Source organism: Tasmannia lanceolata, unplaced genomic scaffold (genome assembly GCF_043159265.1).
Source record: "Tasmannia lanceolata isolate RefF3 unplaced genomic scaffold, GAP_Taslan_0.1 ptg000011l, whole genome shotgun sequence".
Classification (NCBI taxonomy): domain Eukaryota; kingdom Viridiplantae; phylum Streptophyta; class Magnoliopsida; order Canellales; family Winteraceae; genus Tasmannia; species Tasmannia lanceolata.
The window spans coordinates 10,534,969-10,556,879 of record NW_027518688.1 but is presented as its reverse complement, the minus strand read 5'-3'; the positions used below and the strand labels follow the sequence as shown (position 1 = coordinate 10,556,879).

General features: G+C 37.9%; 1 pseudogene; it reads right to left on the bottom strand.

Moving 5' to 3' along the window:
- Positions 1 to 1,606: 1,606 nt before the first annotated feature.
- LOC143886145 (cytochrome P450 71A1-like) lies at positions 1,607 to 3,305 on the bottom strand (annotated as a pseudogene).
- Between the last annotated feature and the right edge of the window lie 18,606 nt (positions 3,306 to 21,911).

Here is a 21,911-nt window from a genome sequence, read left to right as displayed (position 1 = left end):
AAATTTTATTTTTACAAATAACCTAATCTCCCTCCTCCTAAGTTGCCAATAATAATACTTGGGCTTATCATTGGAATTTCAGGTAATGATATCATAATTGTTTGTTTATATGTGAACCTGTTTCTTCCGTATCATATTTTTTCTGTAGTGCTTTCCAAAGTGACTTAGAATCTTAAGAGTCACTATAGAAATCATACAGTTCATCGGAGAATCTATTTGAAATAAAATTTTGACATAGGAAATCAGATTCTTTCCACTGTTTTATCAAGACCGAACGAGTCGGTTCTAGTTCTGATCTCCATGTCTTTGCTCCAGTTAATGCATGGGCTACCTTTTTCGTGGATTGATAAAAGAATATCTTCTTCTTCCATCTTTAAAGTTTGCATAGTTAAAACGAAAAGGTTTGTTCTGATTGGAGGAATCCGATAAAACTTCATCGCGTGATGCCATATTATAAAGAGACAATACAAAATTCACCTTAAAATTGTTGAGGATTTAGGGTATAATATGGCTTACCAGACTTCTGTTGAGGAATAGAAAAACAAACAAACAACGTTAGTGTAACCTTTTCGATGCGGCGAGATGAGGCACGGACTATGTCGCTTTCTTTAAGGTGAATTTGCCCCTCTGCGGAAACTGATTCCAATGCAGCAGATTACTGGCCACAATCACCCAAGGATACAACAGCCCGACGCACCATCGATCACCAAGAACTGCACGATCTTATAGATTTGAACCACGCGAACACTCCGAATGCCCAACAAAATATGTAAAATAAAAGAAGAATAAAGAAGTCTCTGTTTACAATAAGATAGCTAAAACAGAAAGAAAATAGTAAACTTTAGAAATGGTTTTCCGTTCTGTTTTTTTTAAAAAAGACAGAGAACCTTCTCTTTTATAAACTAAAACGTGTACGTTCAACACACCCTTTAATGTAGTAAAAGCACCATTTAAGAAAAAGAGCCGTTCAAAAGATGTTACAGATGCGAAAGGTCGCATCCGAATAGCTGCAACGCTTAGGAATGACGGCGTTATTCGTAAAATAACAACAACATTATCTACACAGTTACGGAGCGTTCCTGTAAGCCGGCTTACCCAGGTTCGCCGGCTTACCTAATAACGTCGGCGTTATAATCCAATAACGGTGAAGGTAAAGGGAAGTTAGACGGACAGAAACAAAAAATTAAAATATAGTGGAAGGAAAAACCTTGACTCACACGCGTAGCCGGCCGAGCCGGGCGGCGTGTGTGTGTGGTATAGCCAAATGCTCACCGGGTCCACTTGGTGGCTCATGCGTGTATAGGCCTCCTTTCCCCTCTTCTCATTCACAAAGCTAAAGAAGTGAAAAGCTATATAAACCTATGAAGCTTTTCTCCACTTTCCAATACAGGACTATTCGCTTTTGTGAAGGAACTGAGCAAACTCATTTTCCAAACCAAAGTGGTTGCTTTTGTAAACAAAACAACTTTGTAAAATGGGTCACTTTTCTATTAAAATCCAACATATTTAGGGCATGTTTACCATATTTTTGTTCATCCAAGATAGGTATTTTTATCAAAGCAAAAATATTTATTCCAACCAAGGTATTTTTTAATTGGATAAATGTTACAAAAAGAAAGAACAAAATCTGGAAAACATATAGAGATGGAATCTAACATCTTAAGGAAAGTGACATGTGGGAACAAGATGGAGATCACAATTCCTATTGACTGTAAGCCCAGCAGCTTCAGTCATGTCCAGGTCTTTGTTTTTAGAATCAGGCAACTCTCAATCAAACCAATATAAGAGATTGGCAAGAACAAGTTCCATGGAGGAAATGGAAAATGAAATTCTAGGGCAACCCCTCCGTCCCATCCCAAAAGGTATCAGCTGAAAATCTTTCCCTTTGAAATCAATAGGATTGTTCATGAACCTCTCTGGGCAAAATTCTTCAGCATTATCCCATGAATCAGGGTCCCTTCCAATTGCCCATGCATTGATGATAACCCTTGTTTTTGGAGGGATATAATAACCCTGTAATATAAAAGCTGAGATCGTCTCTCGCGGAACTAACAATGGAAAAGGAGGATGTAATCTGAGTCTCCTTAATTATTGATTTTAAGTAATCCATTCCTTGAATATCCTCCTCTTGTACCTTTGATTTTTTGCCCACCACTCTCCTTACCTCTTCTTGTGCTTTCTTTATCATTGTTGGGTTTCTGACAAGCTCCGCCATTGCCCAATCCATGGCTGTTGCTGTTTTTTCAGTTCCAGCAGCAAACATATCCTACGCCGACAAAGAAGGAAAGCATCAGTGATTTTCCACATCATTAATGTTAATACCCATGAATAATCTTGTTTGTACATATGTATATGAGAGAGAGAGAGAGATATACAAAGATAATTGCTTTGAGGTTATCTTTGGTGATGTGGATGTTTTGGAGGTTGGATTCCTTTTGCACAACAAGCATAACATCAACAAAATCTTTTCCCATAATCTGCTCATCTCTTTGAGGATTGAGATGCTCCTCGATCACTTGATCAAGTAAAGAATCGAAGGCTCTAAAAGTCTTCTTCATCCTTGAATCCAATCCAGTGAGGAAGTCGATCCTTCCAAGAGATGGGAAATAGTCACCCACACAAAATAGTCCCATCATGATCGCTATTTGTCTTACCAGTCCAGCATATCTATTCTCCCCATCTCCTCCACACTTCTTACCAAAGGCAACCAGAGAAATTATGTCGTTTGTGAGAGACATGAACATCTGACTTAGATTTATGGACGCCTCCCTCGGCACCGAGCAAGAGTGAGAGATCTTCTCGATCATCTTAGAAACTTCTTCTTCCCTAACTTGTTGGAATAATTGCACCCTCTTAGCACTTAAGAGTTCTACAACACAAATTTTCTTTGCTACCCTCCAATAATCACCATAAGGTGAGAAGGCCACATCACTGCCTCCATAGAAGAAATGCTTCGCTGCCGTGGTGTTGGCCCTGCCTGAGAAAGCAATATCATGGGTTTTCACAATCTCATGAACAAGTTTGGCCGATGAAACTACTAGAGTAGGAACTTGACCCAAATGTAAGAACATTAAGGGGCCATGTTTCTTAGTCAGACTTCGGAGAGAGCGGTGGGGTAGCGAGCCAAGCTGGTGAAGGTTTCCTGTAACAGGAAGCTTGAAGGGAGAAGGTGGTAAATTGGGCTTATCAGCCCAAACACTGGTGAACCTTCTTAAAAGAACGAGGAGAACGAAGGGAAGCAACAAGAGAAAAGAAAGTAAGAGAGAGCCAGGTAGTAGTAGAGCCATTACCTAAACTTTGAGAATGATTTCTTGCCTTTAGTGGATGCTAGAAGTTTATAAGATTTATAACCATTTTGGGCCGCCCGCCACTCTATTATTTGCTCTCACTGTTCTTTTGTCTTAAATATCTGTTGATGTTTTTGTCAAAGATAAGTCGGCTTGGAACATTGGTTGCTATGGATTTTAAATATAGGAACACGCCTAAAACAGGATCCGGTGACAGGTGAATAAGACAGATCGATTATCAATTTTTATGTTTTTTTGGCATTTGTGGGGATACGAGGCCCTTTTTTTTTGTTTTTTGCCCAGGTCGCCACAGTATGGGTGCTTTTTTAAAGCACGGGCTGTCATAATCTGCATTTTACGATTTTGAGATCTATTAAAATAACAATTATCCTTACTATTAAGTGTTATATATTTGTAGAATAAAACCATATATAAGTAGCCGAGTCTTGGTAAAAGTTATAATTCTTTTTAGAAAATGATTCATTTACAGTTATTAAAATAAGTATGCTAATTTAATGAAAATAAGAGATAAAATCTCTGAAGATGCTAATAAATCCTGCTCATCCAAATATTTACATTTGTTGTGATCCCCAGCAATAATTGTGAATGAGGTTCGGTGTTATCTTTCAGAAAAGTGGAGGGCTATACATGTCCTGAAGAGTGATGTGACAGGAGAAAGTGGAAGGCTATGCATGTCCTGAAGAGTGATGTGACATGAGTGGTTTGTTTCTCTAGGTGGTGACAGATAGGGAGAGTGATGTGACAGGAGTGGTTTGTTTCGCTAGGTGGTGACACATAGGGAGTGGCGTGTGTAGAATCTTATACGGCGGACGAGCAATCTGATATGGATTCTGCCGGTGGCAGTGCAAGATAATGACACGATGTGGAACGGTCTTTCTATAGATGATGACACACAGCTTGCAAGGCCTCCACTCAGAGCGGTAGGCCAGACAAGGGCTTACGTTAAGATTGCCCGGTGTCGGAGGCACCCTGGTGCAGGTCATCTTTTGGAGGGACCGTGTGCGAGTCTCACATTGACGATGGTGCCACGTGTAAGCATCGTATTACAGCCCAATTTTCAACTCCAACATATAACCCGCCCCCTTTCCTCGAGGAAGTAGTGGCAGTTGCTTGACATCTCGACGACGGTTCTCTTAGTGGGAGACCTTCAGTGATCTGTGCAAGAAAAATGGATTAAGCTCTCGGCAGTAGTATGATGCTTTGAGGAGGGGAGTTTCTTCAGTTCCAAGAGTAAGTGGATTTTCCTTTTCATGTGTTGTCTAATTCGAGTCTTGATAATTTTCATTAAAAATCACAAAATCTGTGTGGTTCCTTCAAGATCATTGAGCTTCTTTAAAAATCACAAAATCAGTTAGATCCGATTAAAAATGCAAAATTAGTAGGCTTTGTTTGAGTTTGGAAGTTAGTGAAAATCAATATTAATGAGTCAATGTAAATTTTTTTCAAGTCAAGAAGTACCATAAAGTAATCCATATTATCATTTAGGTCTAGTTGATTGTACTACGAATCTAGGTCATTAAAATCATCTCACTAGAAGACTAAAACCTAGTATTAGGGGTTAGAACAAACCAAAGTCCTAGTGAGTTCCCTGATTCAACCCAGAGTCCCTCGGGAATGACACAGTATACACCATAGTACCTCTGAAATACACTAAAAAGGCTCTTGGAATGAACCAGAGTGCTCTGGAAATGTACCAACACGATCCAGTTTCAAAACCAGAGTCTGGCTAAATTAGGAATTAGACATTCTTGTGTAAAACAAACTCATTTTTTCAGTTTATATACACTACAGGAAAAAAGGGTTTTACCGGCGTCCGAAAACGCCAGTGAAATACAGAAAAACGCCGGTAAAAGTGTACGCCCGAACGCCGCTGAATATAGCGTCCCTAAAGGTATTAGCCGTGTTCAAAATAAACGCCACTGAAAATTATACTACCGGCGTTCATGAACACCGCTGAAAATTACATTTACCAGCGTTAATATATATTTACTGGCGTTCTAGAACGTTGGCAAATTCCTAGGATGTCGTTAGCATGTATATATTTTAGTGGCTGTTCTTATCTTTACCGACGTTCATGAACGGCAGTAAAAGGCGTTCATGAAAGACGGTAAAAGTCCGTTTATAATTATTTTTTTAATATGTGAAAATCCCAAAATTTGGGTTCACAACCTGTTTACATTCACATTTCAAGTTTACAAATTACATTCACTGCATCACAAAATTTAATGACATTAAAGATCACAAATTTCATTCACAATCTGAGGCGTTCATATTTATAAACAATTTTAGACTCAACCAATTATATTCATAACATAACAATTTCTACTGACATTCAAAGATCACAAATTGCTAAGATAATCTAGATGTTCATCTTTACAAACAAACAGAACCATTCTCATGAGGTATTTTTTCCATGTGAGGTTGTTTAATCAACCTAATCATCAATACTGAAGTGTGCAGCTTGGGTTGGATTTAGCTTTTGCTAAAAAGATGAATTGGAGGGGCAGTGAGAACAAGAATGTCTAGGATCTATTCTTCTAGAGCCTCCCTCTTGAGATGCAGATGTTCTTCCCTTTGGGCCGGTGATCAAGCATACCACCTTTTCACAATCAATGTGTCTTCATCATGCGAGAAATACAACTTAGAATCTTGACTGGTACGAACAAACCTAATCACATGAAATCCCAAAAGGAAAAAATCAAGTTACGAAAGTAGTAAACAGATTTAGGGGGGAAATGCTACAGAAGGATAATTAAAGTTATTTTTTCTGATAAGATAGCTTATATAAATAAATGGGTACCTTGATAGGATCTTGGAGGATTTGGATATGAAGGATCTTGGGGACTTTAATTTTAAAAGAGGATTTGGACATGAAGGATCTTTGGGACTTATTGTATCCTTTTAGTGTTGAAGTAGAGAGAATAAAAAACACAATGAATTCGACAAACAAAAATTATAATATAGATCTTCCTCACAGGTTCAAAATGATGAGCTACACCTACAAGCTAGTTGGACGGAAACTTACAGGCAACGAAGTGGATTATGAGTTACAAATGGCACACTTGACTCGGACTTATTTTATGCAGGGCACCATCACATGAATCTAAGGGTTAGGACACTAATACTGGGTTTAGAGTTCCAACAACTATAATGGTTACATAGAGCTGAAAGCCCTAGCATCAAGGCCATGGCATAAATGAGTTCCATTTCTCTCCTCTACATCTCTCAACAGCCCCACGCCCTCTCCATCCCTCAACAGCCCCACCAGATAGTCTAGGAAGGTGAGAAGAATAGGTGAGACATAGACGCCCAAAACCAAATCAAGAATCTGCTCATTTCATTGGATATTCACCCAACCAGGATCAAATTAATAGAATTAGAAACCAAACAAAAGAAATCAAAAGGAAATTGATGACTACCATGCTGTGAAAGTTCTTGAATGATCGTGAACCATGTAACCTGTATATGCTATGGCTATAATGCCAATTTGTAGTATTAAAAAAATAAAAAAAATACCGAGCAAAATGCTCCATTTTACAATACCAAGCAGCTTAATTAATGGCCTTGTTTTGGAGATAAATCAAAAGGTGAGACCATTCATATGGATTACTTATTACAGGGCACTTACAGGGTCTCCTAATTCGTTTATAAAAAAAATGATTTAATTCATGAGCCAATGTATAAAAATGAGACCACATTCACATTGAGAATCCAATTTCTTTCTTCTTAAGTAGCTTGTGCTAAAGAAATTATCCATTTAGAATAAAAGAACAAACAAGACATAAACTTCAATGCAACAAGATAAACATGGAAGAATAGAAATTAATGGTTGTATTTCTTATGTGCAGAGAGTTTTCAAACAACAGACAAGACAGTTAGAAAGTTTTTGAACCTAACCCTTTACAACCCTAAGATCCAGGCTCTATATCCCAAAATACAACTAGTAAAAAATCCTAGGGAGAAAATCAAATGACTCTTAAGTTTTGAACCCTACCAGATCCTCTAGGAAGAAAATAGCGCCCAATAATGCTCTCCAAAACCGGATATTTTCCAAAAAGATAGAGATATGGAGAGATTTATGGAAACAAAATTGGATTTTCCAAACCCTTACCCTAGGGATCAATCATCTCTGTAAAAAACCCAAGAGCTAGGGTTTTGGTACCCTTGTTTTCAATTAAAAGAAACACAAATTGAATTTTGCAAATGGAAAGAAACCCTAACCCTACATTTTACCAGATGCCGGAAAATGGACGCCGGAATAGGTCGCCGGAGATACAGATCTAGATGAAATAAAACAGAAATTTCCTTTTAGAAAAAGAAAGATAAACCCAGACCACAAATCAAATCTAGGTAAAGAAGAAAACCGAAAGCAACTGTGACGCACCAGAGGACGCAACGGTAAGGCAGCGGCAACGGTGACGGTGAATGGGAAATGAGAGGCAGGAAGGGGAAGATAGAAGCGGGAAGGGAAATAGGTGAGAAGCACGAGAAGGGAAATAGATAAGAAGCACGGGAAGGGGAATAGATTAGATGATTTTGCACGATAGGTTAGTGGGATCGACCCTCGCGGCAATTTAACCGGCACTGTCGGATAGGTTAGTGGGATTAACCCTCACGACACTATAAGAGATAAACACACAAAATGGCAAATGAGTGCCCCTAATATCTGATATCTAGGGGAGTTTTAAAAGAGTGCCGGTGAAAAAATGTCGCTAAATAATAACTTTCTTGTAGTGCAATTAGCTCATCTAGGTTAGATAAAACCTGTCTCATTCATATAGGAGTCATAAAATATTCATATCTAGAATCCAAACTAGGCTCTAAGTCGCACATCAAGCAATTAAATTGCACCTTTGTCAGTTAAGTCACACATCTTAGTCTCATGTAGGCATGTAGGGTCTTGTAGGCATGTAGGACTTCAATAGGTTCGGGAGCCGATACAATTAATTCAAAGATGAACTTTTCAATGTTCTATCTTCGACTTGATCAAACCAGGAACAAAATCCATTGGTAAATACATGGTAAATGGATCAATGGTTCTTCCATAATCAACCTCATGGACCATTTGTAGGTGCACTTTGGATCGTCTTTAGTCCTGTTAAATCATTGTAAGCCCAAGGGTTCCCATGGGTTAATCATTCACCTTACCTTCTTGTTTTGATGCTAGCAAATCAGATTGATTAGCATTTATGGACTAATGTGTTGCTTTGAGGTGTTGTGTTATATACAGGATTTTCATATCATAATCGTCATTACACAACTCAACACAACACATGGCTTGTGGTTCCACACACTCAATGATCAAGGAGCTTGCACTCACAGTGAAGACATAATCATTTGAGGATGTTCGAATCAAGTAGCTCAAGTTTAAGATCCCACAAGTTGCCTAGCAAGTGTCAAGTAAGAAGCTTGGAGTTGAACTGGCCATTGATGACACCTCATGTACCTTTCAACATGGATTGAAGATTGGAGGAGAACTCACAAGAGCAAGATCAAGTAAAAGAAGTTCACTCAAGCTAAAGTAGTTCACTCAAGCTAAAGAAGTCCAAGGAAGTGCAAATGAGCGAATACATTCCAAGAAGACTCAACTGTATCATTTTAAAATGTATTTAGAGTCCTCTTAATTTTATGTTCAAATGCACTTTTAAAAGGTTTTCAAATGGTTTTCATACTTAACTTTTTACATCTTTGGAAACGATCAACACACCCAAAAATGAGTTTGAAAACCTAGGACTAAAGCACAAAGACCATAACCCAAAAGTCCCTGAACTTTAAAGTAAAAATGGAATTTTATACAGGGCCAGTCGACCGGGGGTTTCCTGGGTGACCGCGGAAACCTTGCCGGAATTCCAGCACTTGCGAAAAAATAGCGGGCCGGTCAACCGAGTTAGGTCGGGCGACTCCGGAATGAGTTCTGTTGAAACAGAACTCTTCCATCATGGGTTTTGGGCGAGCGACCGCCGTGGGTCGGTCGACCGGGATAGGTTTTGTGAGCCGAATTTTCGAGCAAACAGGTAGCCCTCACCGGGCGACTGCCATGTGTAGACACCCCCATTTTGCTACACTTTAAAAAGTAAAAGATTCGATAGTTTGTCAAGTCTCGAGTCCATATTCCGCAAATAGATTAGGCATCCATGCATTCTAGGGTAGATTTCATCTCATTTTAGGTGTTTGGAAGTTGATTCGCAATCCTAAAGGTTTCTAAGGTGTTCGATTCACAATCCTAAAGGTTTCTAAAGTGTTCCAATGGTATCTGAAAGATGAAAGTTCAAGTAGCCAAGCAAGTGAAAAAACCTGCTATTTTAGAAATTTCAGGGCTTCCCTCATTTTTGCCCATTTTTGCATTACAGGGGTATTTTGGTCATTCTCAATGTGTCCCGTTTGACGCCCGAGTTGTGTCTGAGAAATCTTGAATGATTCCATGAATTTTAAAAAAGCTGCTATTTTTAGAAGTTTTTTCTAATTTCACCAAGTTTTGTACCTCAGGGGTAATCTGGTCATTTCCAATATGTTTCATTTGACCTCTAGGGTGTGTCCAAGGAATCTTAGATCATTTCATGAATTTTGGAAGACCTGCTAAATTTAGAGTTTCTCAGGGGTTTCGCTTGACTTGGATATTATATGTGTCAAGGGCATTTTGGGTATTTTCAGGGGGTACCAAATGATCACGTTCGATATTGCCCGCCAAAAGGAGCCAATTAAAAATGTTTTTATTTTCGAAGTTTGACCGCGAAGACTTTCCATTTTTAACAATTCCCCCTTAAAGGCGATCCAATTTGAGGATATTTTGGTCACTTTTCGGGTGCGAATTGGTCAAAATGTCATTTTGGTCCGAAAAATTATTTTTTCCTAAAGGGTATGGTTCAACCACATGCTAGGGGTGCACCGAACTACATCGACTCTGATCCCAGTGAGGCTTGGGTACGTAGGCAGCTTGAATGCTTGATGGCATACCAATCATGAGTCAGCCCACCATAAATAGTGGGGTTTTGTATATTAGTTTTTTATAAATTCTTAACTAAATATATCGGATTTCTCCCATATTAGAATTTTAGGAGAACATTCACTTAGATTGAATCCAAATAAATCAAGAAAAATCAAGATACACATTAGAAAATACATTGAAATTAGATTTCAGGATGCATGTCATATAGTTTGCATATTAATAAAGAGATAAATGAGCCATTTAAAAGAAATTTAAGAGAGTTAACTTTTGGAATTGAAGACCGGATTATCGGGCAAGAATGGTGCTTGTGGTGGTAACTCCCCATACCTTCCATTCTCGTAATCAGGTAGCGAATCTAGATTTCTGGTCATTTACGGGTCCTAGATCCCTCATCTAGGTGGCGACTGTATCATTCTCTTTTACGTGGAGTTCGGACTGCTTTAGTAATCCCAAGTTCACGGAAAAGACGAATTAAATCAATAATAAACGACACACGCTAACCGCGTGGGTACGAGAGACCAAGAGAGAGGGAGGCGGCTCACGCGCCATTCCCCTCTCGCGGGATCTGGTCCCACAGTTTGGCGACTCTGCTGGGGACCACCTAACTTCATTAATATTTCAAATGATAACTCTTTTGAATCTATTTTAATTGGCTCATGAAAACTCTATCTTATATGTTTGCTAGATTAGTTCGTTTATCTTGCTTTACATCATACTCAAACTTAATCTAACAAAACCTGAAGGCATCATAGATTGCGCAAACATATTGCACACACTTATATCACTTGCATCTAAACCCCAGCATCTCACATGCACACACGTCCTTTTAGGAACCCGGAGTGTTATCTAGCATGGTTGACTAGGATTTCATCACCTGGTGGCTCTGTGTTAGAGAAGCATTCCACCCTTAGCCTAGTACCTTTATGGTGCGTAAACGAATTCGTTGGTTCATGTACTGATACGTCAGACACTGGTACAGTATATCGAACACGGATTTGCGCTAAGGGAACTCTTGGCCTTACCCCTAGATTAACCCACACATGCATATAGTATACGAACACACGTGCACTACGTGTGTGAGCCTAGCTTAGGATATCCTACGAATTTGTGTCTAGATTAGGCGTAGTCCAACTTCCAATGGATACGATCGGTCCATAGGTACACAAACAAAGTCAAGAGTCGAGATTCTTTTTCCACTCCGCTAGATTAGGATTAGGGTTGATGCCTTCAGATAACCCTTGTTAAAATGTAAAAAGATTAAAAAACTTTCCCTTTGGGATTAGGGTATAAATCCCACCTTTCCAAAGATCTCATATGATTAGTCACTCCTGATCAACCCGTTGAAAGCAATCCTATGCAATCTCATCTAATCTTTTGATCGTGTGTCTTTCATTCTTCTATCATACGATTCGATCATATCTTCATACCATTCCCTAACTAGCAGGAACAGAGTCTCACAATCTCTCGATTATGCAATCTCATGATCTGATCATACTTGGTCCAAATAATCCAATCTTATTTATATCATTGGTCTCCTCTCACTCTAGGGGTAGCCTATTACAAGATTATTTTGATAAGCTCCTCAGAGTCTATTCCCATGACCCTTAAACTAGGGGCATCCCCTAGTGCATTCGTGTCGCCATCATCGTGTCTCAGTCATTATAGGATTCATTCTGTCATTTTAATTGCTTGTTTATACCCATAATCATCTTTCAGTCGTAAAGTAGAGAGGACTCCTTGAATGTCAAGCTTACATCTTATGTTCCTTGTCTCCCTTCCAGAAGCTGTCATAGGCATGTCCATCATTTCTCGGGTTCGGATCAATTCATTATTACAAATGAGGCCTGGCTCTCCACAACCTTCCGTTGTTAATCCAGATTCTGCACCACCTCCTGCGTCAGCTCCTATGGCCGAAAGCTCGAGAAATACCCAGTCCAATACCACTGCTGATACCTTGGCTCTTATCCTCCAGCAATTGCAAGAGCTTAAAGAAGAGAATCGCTTTATTAGGGCTCAATTGAATGTGATAGTCGGCTCAGCTAATGTTACCTCTAAAGGCAAAAGCCCTAACTTCTCCATGGCACATGGGCATTCTTAAAATTCCGCGGCCATGGATTCTGAAAGATTGATTGTGAATCACTCTAAATAAGTGGCCACCCTCGCACATGAGATTCATCAAATGAAGCAACAAATGCAAATAAATTATTTCCAACCTATGGACTCCAAGCACCAAGCTGATAAAGCGCAAAGCTTTGTTATATGGAACTCGGCCAGTCGAAGCTCTAAGGAACCACTCGAGTCTCTGACTCATGAGCATGATCACGGAGGACCATCCAAACCAAATCACATAATTGATCTCAGTAGCAGTGACAGTGACAGTGATTCAGATGCTGGAGGAGAACAAAACGTAGTGTTGCCGAAGGATTCCTTGATCCCCTATCGCCAATCGATTTTGGTGCTTAGATTCAAAAGGGCACAGGTCTAGTTATGAGCCAGCACTTGCTGAGCCTCCGAAGCTAGACAGTTGCAGCAATCTTAGTCCTTTTGTTATTTTAATTAAGTCCAGTCATGATGTCAAGTCCAGTTATCAAGTGCAGTCTTCTAAAAGTTTGAATAAATTTCTAGTCCAGTTGAGTCTTTCTTACTTTTATTTTTGAGTCAAGAAAGTGAATCCTGAGTCTGTTCAAGATAAGTCTTATCAGATGTAGTCATTTTCAATTCAATAAAACTTGCTTTCTCTATACATTCCAACGTGTGCTTCTGACTTTGATAAACAATGAGAATAATACTCCCTCCTCGAATGAGGAAGAAGATGCCGACGAAACTCCTCTTGAGTTGCAGCCTATGCTAAAAAAAGAGAAGCGCCGAGCCCAGCCTCTAAAAGAGGAAATTGAAATGATAAACATTAGCACTGAAACTTTGATTCAGTAAATGCCTATTGGAAATACACTGCCTTCTGATGAGTGTGAAGAATTGGTAAACCCATTTCGAGGATAAAGAGATGGTCCAGTAAGCACTACTAATAATGCCAGGAGAAAGACCTAGATAGAAGGTTCAAGAAAGAATGAAGGAAGTGAATGCCGCATGCTTTACAAGGGGCATGGATTGGAAACAACTTTCATATCTCCAGTCAATGGCCCTGGTCACTGGTTTCACCAGTGACAATGTAAAGCAATCGAATTCAATATGAGAAGTGCAAGAGCAATCATCTCAGAGCGATCATCAAAATATCAAGAGTCATCGATTCAAGGATGAAAGGATGTCTAAAAACCAGTATGCACTCTCAAAGTCAAAGTACTTATCAATATCCATAAGGAAGAAGAATCATTATCTCTTACCGGGAAATACCGTCAAACTCCGTGAAAAAAATAATAATAATAAATATTCAGTACCCGAGGGACTCTAGTAATCTAGATCGATTCCCAATATGAACATCGGGAGGCCTCCTTTGGCCAAATAAATTCCAAAATTATAATCCAGCGTCCAAAGAATACCAGTTTGCAAACCTTTGAGCCTGAATGAAATTTTCTTGAAAACCCATCAAACTAGGGGCATCAGCCCTGAACTACGCAAGACTTGATCCATACACTGGGGTATGTAGGCAGCTCGGTCAAGCCGAGTTCGGTCGTTTCAAAAGAAAAAATTCAATCGTTCCAAAAAGAAAAAGAAAGAGTCTATCAATCAGAGAAAAATAAATCAATCAAAAAAGATAAAAAAAGAGAGTAAAAAAAAGGAGAAAAGAAAAATCAATCTACCTTCAAACTAGGGGGATTCGCCCCGAACTACGCATGACCTGATTCCTACCCTGGGATACGTAGGCAACCTGTTCACAGGTTCGGTCGAAATCTTTATTGAACCTTAAGCCATTCTTTGAAAAGCTCTATCCTACCTATAAAGTCCTTCAAATGTTTAGAATCAAAGATCCAAAACTGAAAAATAAAATAAAGAAAAGAACGGAATTTGAAGATCTGCTAGACTGAAAACCTGAAAGGGCGGTCTAGGCAAAATTTAAGATCATTCCCCTGCTAAGTTGAAAACCCGGAAGGGCGGTTTAGGCAAAAGTCAAGGGGATGGCCTGCTGAGTTGAAAATCCGAAAGGGCGACTCAGGCAAAAGTTAAGGCTAACATGGTCCGCCAAGTTAAAAATCCTAAAAGAGGTGATTTGGTCATGGTAAGAGAATCATTATAAGAAGGCTACATCCGGTATCAAGACTGAATATCAAAAAAAAGTTCAAGCGAGTTCAAGTGTCATCCTAGAAATTGGGGGCATCGAAACCAAGCAATCCTAGGAATGGTAACCAAATCTTTGAGGCATTACTGTTTTAAGAAAAAAATTCAGTGTTTATCAATTGAGAGACTACTCTTTGAAACCATAGACTTACCAAACAAAACGTTAACTAAGTCAGAAGCATCGCTGTGTCAGTCAGTGTAGTAAGTAAATCTTTGGCACTCTAAGTTCACTCTTTCAGAGTTCCTCAATCCTTTGAATAGTGTCCTTTATCTAAATTTCCTCTTTAGGAAGAGTCAATCATTGTCCTTGTGTCCAAATGATGTAACTATCTCGGTGAAAGAGGCCCGGTGTTGTCAGCTCCCTGCGATTGTACCTACACCAAGAAAACCTGAAGGAAAGATCTAGAGAATCTAGTCAAAGAGCTTCGTTTTAAAGAAGATCAGCTCAGAAGCATTCCAAAGTAGAAACATCGGGAAGTGCAGTTTCCATAAGAGGACCATGCCCTAGAAAGGCACATGAGGTTTGGAGGATTTCATATGTGATGATGGTTTGGCCAGTTTCTCAGAAAGATGAACCCTTAAAATTTTTAATTCCTTCCTAGTAGTTGAATACTATCCTGGTCAAGAAATGTTTCTCTAAACACCTGTCAATGGAAAAATCCCACTTCCCAATTTTCAGTATCCAAGAGAGCTGTTATTCTAGATTACCAATCCCGGGTAGTTAGATCAAGGTTTCAGTTATCAAAATTCCTAGAAGAAAAGACCAACAGTCTCTTTGTGAAAAATCTTATTGAAGCTTCCTGAAAGCGTTCCTAAACCATTCTCGTTAGTCATGCTTATTCATTCCTAAGGTTTGTCGTCTCATCATTCGTCAAAGTCTTAGTTTCTAATATCTTCATCGAGCACGATCTCTATTGTCCCCGATTTCACCCTTCATTGATTTCAAGAAACTAAAGTTCATCAAATTCAACTTCACATCAAATTCAAGTTCATGAAAAATCTCCAAATTCTTCATTGTCGAATTCATCAATTCATCTCAACCGAAGTTGTCTTATCTCTTTTGAACCTGTACAACTACGATGTCTCATTCTCTTTGAGTCCATATGACTTTGGTCTCTTATCCTTTTGGGTCCGTACGAATATGGTGTCCCATTCCCTTTGAGCCCGTACAACTACGGTGTCTCATTCTCTTCGAGTCCATATCACTACGGTCTCTTATCTCCTTTGAGCCCGTACAACTACGGTTTCTCATTATCTTCGAGTCCATACGACTATGGTCTCTTATTCCCTTTGGGCCTGTACAACTACAGTGTCCCATTCCCTTTGGGCCCGTACGACTACGGTGTCCTATTTTCTTTGAGCCAGTACAACTACGGTGTCTCATTCTCTTCGAGTCCATACAACTATGGTCTCTTATCTCCTTGGAGCCCGTACAACTACGGTGTCCCATTCTTTTCGAGCCCATACAACTATGGTCTCTTATTCTCTTTGAGCATCATATAAATGTGATGTCTCATTTCCTTGGAATATGTAAAAATACGGTATTTCATTCTCTTCAAGTCCATACAACTATGGTCTCTTATTCTCTTTGAGCATCATACAAATGTGATGTCTCATTCCCTTGGAATTTGTATAAATACGGTATTTCATTCTCTCTGAGTCCATTAAAAAAATGGACTCCTATTCTCTTTGAGCATCATACAAATGTGATGTCTCATTTCCTTGGAATCCGTAAAAATAATGTATTTCATTCTATCTGAGTCCATTAAAAATCATCTCTTAATTCTCTTTGAACTTCATTCAAATATGATGTCTCATTCCTTTGGAATGCATATAAATACGGTATTTCATTCTCTCTGAGTCCATTAAAAAATGGTTTCTTATTCTCTTTGAGCATCATACAAATGTGATGTCTCATTCCCTTAGAATCCATATAAATGCGGTATTTCATTCTCTCTGAGTTAATTAAAAAATGGTCTCTTATTCTCTTTGAGCATCATACAAATGTGATGTCTCATTTTCTTGGAATCCGTAAAAATACGGTATTTCATTCTATCTGAGTCTATTAAAAAATGGTGTCTTAATTCTCTTTGAACATCATACAAATATGATGTCTCATTTCCTTGGAATTCGTATAAATACGGTATTTCATTCTCTCTGAGTCCATTAAAAAATGGTCTCTTATTCTCTTTGAGCATCATACAAATGTGATGTCTCATTTTCTTGGAATCCGTAAAAATACGGTATTTCATTCTATCTGAGTCTATTAAAAAATGGTCTCTTAATTCTCTTTGAATATCATACAAATATGATGTCTCATTTCCTTGGAATTCGTATAAATACGGTATTTCATTCTCTCTGAGTCCATTAAAAAATGGTCCCTTATTCTTTTTGGGCATCGTACAAATATGATCTCTCATTTTCTTGGAATTCGTATAAATACGGTATTTCATTCTCTCTGAGTCCATTAAAAAATGGTCTCTTAATTCTCTTTGAACATCATACAAATATGATGTCTCATTTTCTTGGAATCCATAAAAATACGGTATTTCATTTTATCCGAGTCAATTGAAAAATGATCTCTTAATTTTCTTTGAACATCATACAAATATGAAGTCTCATTTCCTTGCAATCCATAAAAATATGGTATTTCATTCTATCTGAGTCCATTAAAAAATGGTTTCTTAATTCTCTTTGAACATCATACAAATATGATGTCTCGTTTCCTTGAAATCCGTAAAAATACGGTATTTCATTTTATCTGAGTCCATTAAAAAATGATCTTTTAATTCTCTTTGAACATCATACAAATATGATATCTCATTTCCTTGGAATCCCTAAAAATACGGTATTTCATTCTATCTGAGTCCATTTAAAAATGGTCTCTTATTCCTTTGGGATCCATACAAATATGGAATCTTATTTTCTTTGAGAACCGTACAAATACATTATCTCATCCTTTCTGAGTCCATTAAAAAATGGTCTCTTATTCCTTTGGGATCCATACAAATATGGTGTCTCATTTTCTTTGGGAACCGTACAAATACGGTATTTCATCATTTCTGAGTCTATTAAAAAATGGTCTCTTATTCCTTTGGGATCCATACACATATGGTATCTCATTTTCTTTGAAAACCGTACAAATACGATATCTCATCCTTTCTGAGTTCATTAAAAAATGGTCTCTTATTCCTTTAGGATTCATACAAATATGGTATCTCATTTTCTTTGGGAACTGTACAAATACGGTATCTCATCCTTTCTCAGTCCATTCAAAAATGATCTCTTGTTTTCTCAATGCCATTCGAAAACGGCGTTGCGTCCCATTCTCACTGGCGAAATTTTTGGCAGTCAGATTGAATCCACTTTTCCCATTATTCTGAACCACCAAACTCAGGGTTTTTAGAGTAAATGATCTTGACTATGTTCTAGGCCTTCATCTAGGGTCTTGCATTAGGTTAGGTTGCATTGTCTAGTGAATCATTCGTTGATTAACGCTACGCAAAATGGTTCTGTCACTTTACTTTGATATTCGATAACTACGTCATCTTTACCAAAGAGGGGCATCTGTAGACACCCTCATTTTGCTACACTTTAAAAAGCAAAGGATTCGATAGTTTGTCAAGTCTCGAGTCCATATTCCGCAAATAGATTAGGCATCCATGCATTCTAGGGTAGATTTCATCTCATTTTAGGTGTTTGGAAGTTGATTCGCAATCCTAAAGGTTTCTAAGGTGTTCGATTCGCAATTCTAAAAATTTCTAAGGTGTTCGATTCGCAATCCTAAAGGTTTCTAAGGTGTTCCAATAGTATCTGGAAGATGAAAGTTAAAGTTTCCAAGCAAGTGAAAAAACCTGCTATTTTTAGAAATTTCAGGATTTTCCTCATTTTTGCCCATTTTTGCATTACAGGGGTATTTTGGTCATTCCCAATGTGTCCTATTTGACTCCCGAGTTGTGTCTAAGAAATCTTTAGCGATTCCATGAATTTTGAAAAAGCTGCTATTTTTAGAATTTCTCAGGATTTTCCCTAATTTCACCAAGTTTTGTACCTCAGGGGTAATTTGGTCATTTCCAATATGTTTCATTTGACCTCTAGGGTGTGTGTAAGGAATCTTAGATCATTTCATGAATTTTGGAAGACCTACTAAATTTAGAGTTTCTCAGGGGTTTCGCTTGACTTGGATATTTTATGTGTCAAGGGCATTTTGGGTATTTTCAGGGGTACCAAATGATCATGTTTGATATTACACGCCAAAAAGAGCCAATTAAAAAAGTTTCTATTTTTCGAAGTTTGACCGCGAAGACTTTCCATTTTTAACAATTCCCCCTTAAAGGCGATCCAATTTGAGGATATTTTGGTCACTTTTCGGGTGCGAATTGGTCACAAGGTCATTTTGGTCCGAAAAATCATTTTTTCCTAAAGGGTATGGTTCAACCACATGCTAGGAGTGCACCGAACTACGTCGACTCTGATCCTGGTGAGGCTTGGGTACATAGGCAGCTTGGATGCTTGATGGCATACCAATCAGTCAGCCCATCACAAATGGTGGGGTTTTGTATATTAGTTTTATATAAATTCTTAACTAAATATATATGATTTCTTCCGAATTAGAATTTTAGGAGAACATTCACTTAGATTGAATCCAAATAAATGAAGAAAAATCAAGATACACATTAGGAAATACATTGAAATTAGATTTCAGGATGCATGTCATATAGTTCGCATATTAATAAAGAGTTAAATGAGCCATTTAAAAGAAATTCAAGAGACTTAACTTTTGGAATTGAAGACCGGATTATCGTGCAAGAATGGTGCTTGTGGTGGTAACTCCCCATACCTTCTGTTCTCGTAATCGGGTAGCGAATCGAGATTTCTGGTCATTTATGGGTCCTAGATCCCTCATCTAGGTGGCGACTCTGTCATTCTCTTTTACGTGGAGTTCAGATTGCTTTAGTAATCCCAAGTTCACGAAAAAGATGAATTAAATCAATAATAAACGGCACATGCCAACCACGTGGGTACGAGAGACCAAGAGAAAGGGAGGCGGCTCACGGCCCATTCCCCTCTCGCGGGATCGGGTCCCACACCATGGGGCCAGTCGACCGCGACGATAAGAAATTTGAAATTAAAATGGGCGTCCGATAAGGTGGCCGACCGCCGTAGCTCGGTCGACCGCGCCAGTCTAGCAAAAGAGCCGTTGGGGCTTACGCAGGTTGACTTTATCAACCTAGTTTATTACAGTTTTACCCCCAAACGGTCATATTTTCAAATGGGCTATATATACACTATCAATTCCTATCTAAACAAGCTTTCGAATATTTTTGAAAGATCAAATCCCATCTTTTTGAGCTTAAACTTTCAAATCAAAAGTAAAACCTCCTTGAGCTTGTATTTCCACATTCTATCAAGAGGTACTCCATAGGCTTTACATTTGTATCTTTCTTTAGAGCGATTGTCAGCTTACAATGTTGTAATCCGCCTATTAAGAGGCACTGAGAGTTTTAATTTTTATTTGTTCTTCATTTGTGAGGGTCTTCTTTCGGCCCGCTAAGAATTGTGATGACATGGTGAGAGTCTTCTCTTCGGCCTGTTAAGAAAAGTGAAGACAAGGTGAGGGTCTCTGATTCGGTCCGTTAACAAAGGTGAATCATGTAAGAGGGTGTGTCCCCTCTCAAGGCTTAGTGTAGAAAGTGTTTGTTCCCTTTGGAGTTAGAGGAATTGGGTGTACGGCTTGGAGATTCACCATTAAAGAATCTCATATTTAGTGGAGTACCCCAAGGAGAACAACTTGGAAGAGTGGAGTAGGTCTTGTGATAGACCGAACCACTATAAATCTTGTGCCTTGTGGTTGCTTCTTCTTCTCCTTCTCTTTGCACGTGTGGTGATTAGTAAACTCTAAACCTAACTTGTATTTATGCTTTTAATTGAACAAGGGTTAGTAAATGTGCTTGATTGAAATGTCTAAACCCTAGTTTTCATTAATACGTTTATTTGAACAAGGGTTAGACTAATTAGTGTTTAATTACTGGATTAACTTTTAATCTTCCACCTAATCAAGCCCTAAATTTTTAATTGCCCAATTCACCCCCCCTCTTGGGTTGTTACACTTGTATTTCATTTGGTATCAGAGCTTAGGCTCTTAAAAAGATTTTTAACTTTAAAAATCTACAAGAGAAAAGATCTGTGACAATCAAAATGATTTTTGAGAAAGGCCGATCCACCATAATTCCTCTATTATTTGATGGAACGAATTATGGAGCTTGAAAAACACAAATGCAAGCATATTTCAAAACCATAGATCATGACATTTTAGATGTCATTGAAGAGGGAATTTCTTTTTCAAGGAAATGCATTGAAGGTGATTTAAAATTATTTTTCTTGAATTCAAACGCAATGATTTTATTGTGTTGTGGTTTAACTCCAAATATTTTTTACAATTATTCAAATTGCATCAATGCAAAAGATATTTGGACTTCATTAGAAAATATTTATGAGAAGAATATTTGTCTCTTTTCAAATGGTAAAATTTTTAGTCAAAAAGAGACTTCTCAAAATAATATTGCAAAAGAAAGTTCTTTCAAACATTCAATTTTCGATTTGAAAATCCAAATTGAAAATCTGAAATTGGAAATAAATGAATGTTTGAAAAGAAATGAGAAATTAGGTCAATTGAGCATATTTTTTATTAATAAAAATGTTGACTTATTTCAAAGATGCAATGCTTTTGAGAAAGAAATTAAAAGCCTTGAAAACACAAATATGAAATTAATTGAAAAACATAAACATGTTTATGAAAATGAAGAACAATTGAAAACTAATTTACCTCATCAAAATGAAAATCAATTTAATGAGATTAAATTAGAAAATGAAGAACTCTCTATAAGGAATCAAAGACTACAAGAAGAAAAAAATAAGCATTGTTGCTTAATCTCAAAGTCTTGTGATTCCATTTGTTCCTCATCTACCAAATCATATTGTAATCATTGTGGTAGATCTGGATGTCACAAATCTGAGTGTAAACTTAGATTTGTGAAATCTAACAAGTTTGTTTGGATAAGAACAGATACACTCCCACAAACAAACTTGGATGGACCCAAAGGGATTTGGGTTCCAAAGAATCCCATCTAAACTAATCAGTGAATGAGTTTGTTTAGGGATTGTACTAAATTGTTATATGATTCACATTCATACTAGATAATTTAATTCATTGAATACTCTTTGTATCTAGTTTCCATGAGCTTAACTGTTATATCTTTTTATCCATGAATATAGATACTCATATGTATGAAGTTTTAACTTGAATGCATCTATATTCATAAGAGCTTAATGATCACATCTTTTTCTTTCTATAGTCTAAAAGTAAATCAATGATATATTTTATCTTAGACTATATTTTATGCTTCATTGAATATCATTCTAGAATT